The sequence below is a fragment of the Lolium rigidum genome, chromosome 4 (assembly GCF_022539505.1).
Source record: "Lolium rigidum isolate FL_2022 chromosome 4, APGP_CSIRO_Lrig_0.1, whole genome shotgun sequence".
Taxonomy (NCBI): domain Eukaryota; kingdom Viridiplantae; phylum Streptophyta; class Magnoliopsida; order Poales; family Poaceae; genus Lolium; species Lolium rigidum.
The window spans coordinates 94,885,980-94,889,304 of record NC_061511.1 but is presented as its reverse complement, the minus strand read 5'-3'; the positions used below and the strand labels follow the sequence as shown (position 1 = coordinate 94,889,304).

The 3,325-nt window shown below is 47.7% G+C and overlaps 1 long non-coding RNA gene across 1 annotated transcript; it reads right to left on the bottom strand.

Annotated features, from left to right (window-relative positions):
• Positions 1 to 634: 634 nt before the first annotated feature.
• LOC124708863 lies at positions 635 to 3,110 on the bottom strand. The gene is made up of 3 exons (XR_007005359.1): positions 3,019 to 3,110; positions 2,783 to 2,917; positions 635 to 1,824 (listed from the first exon to the last, which is right to left on the bottom strand). It is a non-coding gene; the product is annotated as an uncharacterized LOC124708863 (long non-coding RNA).
• Between the last annotated feature and the right edge of the window lie 215 nt (positions 3,111 to 3,325).

Genomic DNA, 3,325 nt, shown 5'->3' with positions numbered 1-3,325 from the left:
CGCGGAATTAGTGCCCCTCGCGTACACGCATCCAGGCCTAGGTGTCTCGCCTTCCTGTGCACTCGATATGAAACACGCACGGTGCACAGGTTACAAGGGCATAGCATCACAGATGATATCACAACATTAACTCTACGACACAAAAGAGTTAAATAAGTATATAGCAACGCTCATAGAGCAAGATAGCAAATGACACTCAGAGGACACATGTCCACAGTACATCAATACATCATGCGGAAGCGAATATACGTCTGGGTACAGACTACCCAGACAAGATGCAAATGGGACTAAGAGTCCATAAATAAAGCAATCGGATCCATATCCAGCAAGCCCCAGGCTGCTGCCTTAGGAGCGTCCTCTCTACTCGATGTAGTCGTCCTCGTCGTGATGAACAAAGTAGTGTCCAGGTGGATACTCATAAGCTGCCGTACCTGCAAACATCGGGCCAACGGTTGCCGGAAAAAGAGAGGAAAAGCGAGGGTGAGTACCAAGGCGCGTACCCAGCGAGACTTAGAATATTGGCTGCGCTCGCCGGCTATATGGTGGGTTTAGCGGCAGCAAAGCTTGCACTAAAACATATAGAGACACTCTCAACTTTCCGTCTGCAAGATATAGATAAGAGAGCGTGCATCTAACAGTTCTAAAACTCTGCAAACATAACTCATCCGATGCATTCCCCCTTCTACATGCTACAGGAAGAAGATGCAAAGGCACTCACACGGTTTACAGTTTTAACCAGTTTTTATTATAGTTCTGCTAATTACTACACAAGTTAATTAGCAGATAAAGGGTGAAAGTTGTCTATGATCAAGCGACACTTCTCCAAGTCGTCCATAACCGCGGACACGGCTTTTCGAAAAGATTGTAACCCTGCAGGGGTGCACTACTGGTCTCATACGCTCGATCAACCCTACTGGATCAAAGCAGAGTATCACGACACTACCTCCCTTCACCACAGACCAAGTCCAAGAGCCACCTAACTAAGTTAAACCCGTTACGGAGTTCGGCCGAGTCTCCGAAGCGGACCTAGCTATTGCGTGCACGGCTTCCGAGGGTCAAAACACACACAGGGGCGAATGACCCTCTTCAGCATGCGATAAACGCTCAGGCCGCAAACCTATACGTGCATACCAGAAACAAGGGATACAAGGCTCACTGGGCTTCCCCAAAATAAAGAAGTAACAGGCTGGCATGCACGCGATAAAAGAGTAAACACACCAGAAACTAATTGCGGCACTTGGACAATGGAAGTAGTTCCGGAATTGGTCGAGGAGGGCCCACTGAACCCCACGTATGGTTAGTGCGCTCAGTCTTGGATCAGATAACAAGAACTCAAGATCCTAGATATTAGTGGACACAAGTGAGCCGTGTTCAAAAAGAAAATCAGCTGACCCACCGATGCCTCTACTTAACAATTTTATTATTAGCATGAATAAGAAGTGTGAACTTATCGAACAGATACAATCATAAGCATGTATCTCGGAACCCCCCAACAAATATAACCCAACTAGATAACGATGACGACAGTGATAATAGTAGCAATATATAACAACGGTACTAAGCAAGCCTACGACTCGCATGGCTGACCCTGTAACCAAACAACAGCTGTAGGATATATGTATGGGTCTATGGCTTGCAATAGGTGACAGGCGATAGGTTACGTGACAAGAACGGCACACGAGGATAGCAGTAAGGTAAAGAGGCAAAAGCAGAAAATAGGTAGCAGGGAAAAGTGCTCGCCTGTCAAGTCAGAAGAAGAGAAACCGGCACGATCCTCCTCAGGGTAGTAGTCGTACTCCTCGCCGTACTCCTCGGTACCGGCGTCTAACGAGAAGAACCAAACACACATACAAGAGAGAGTACACAATCAATACAGGAAATGCAATGCACAAATATGCTGGATGTCATGTGATATGCAAGAGGGTCCATGCTTAGCAAAATTAAGTGGGGCAGTCTGCTACACAAGATAATTAATAATTGACCGCATATATTATTTAGTTATCGTGGAATTAACCACTTGGCAAAGATAGAAAGGCATATGATGCATGACAAGTTCATGTTTGGATTCATCTCGGAAAAATGATTGAAATTCCTGTCATTTAGTACTGCTTCACAGTTCGTAAACAGTTTTGAAGTTCAGATTTTAATTGTATTCAGAAACCAAGAGAGACAGAGCAAAAGGCACCCAGTATTTGATCACTGGACCTTAAACTCGCTGCACATGATAACAGAGAACTAGGCTGACTCGATGGCTTTGAGAAAAATTAGGAAACAGAGCTGTTGACGTGAAGCTACAGCTAACTGAAAGTGACACTTTAACTGAAAAATAAAACAGTGTTTTTGAAACAGCAACAGAATAGAAAAGATGGTTTTTGCTAAAAAGAGGCATCCAGGTTTGATACTGGGACCTCACTGATCGCTTAAGAGAAAAGACCAACTGAGCTAGTTCATGTTCTCGAAGGCTACAGACAGAAAACTGGAAGTTGGAAGTTCCAGCCGAGCTACAGGTAAACGAAGTGTCAACGAACTGAACAGCGTTCGTGGAAACTGAATTTTTGGACTGCTGGGAAGTAGAAAGGAACGAACATGTGTGCTCCCCGGGGAAAACCAGAGCGGCACTAGCAAAAAGGAGTTGCAGCACGTTTTAAGCTACAGAGTAACAGCAAGGTAAAGCTAACTAAAGGCTAACTGAATAAAAGACAGCAGCTAACTGAACCCGATTCAGATACGCACAGAAAAAGGATGACTTGCGCGGTCGACAGCGAACGCTCTTGAGACTCACCTTCGGTGTGTAGATGTAACAGGCAAACCGTTAGATCAATTGATGAATGAAGAGAGGGGCTCGGCCCTTCGAAGGAAACCAGACGAAGCCCGACCAAGATGACGTTGTTGAGGCTCTGGCAGCACACACGACCAGCTGCAGCGGCGAACAGCGGAATCGGACGCGGACGGCGGCGTCAGCGCGAGAAAGCGAAAGAGAAGAACGGGGAACAACATGGAACTCAGGAGGAGGCTCACCACGTTCAGGGAGAGGTTCGGGAGGATGGAGACGACGGCGGGGTGAAGCGGAGGTCGTCGGCGTGCACGGCGGCGCTCCAGGTACGTCTTGGCGGCGGCGGAGTTGTACTCGAGCAGCTCCGGTTCCGGTTCAGCAAGGAGTAGGAGGGCGCCACGGCGGCTCCATCCTCGCGCTCGGCGCAGCGAACGGCGGCGAACAACGACGGCAAGGACGGCGATTTCCGGCAGGTCTTCTTTGGTGCTACGGACAAACTGAAATCTTCCCTGGGATAGTGAAGAGAAAGAAGGGGGATGGTGAGGAGGCGGC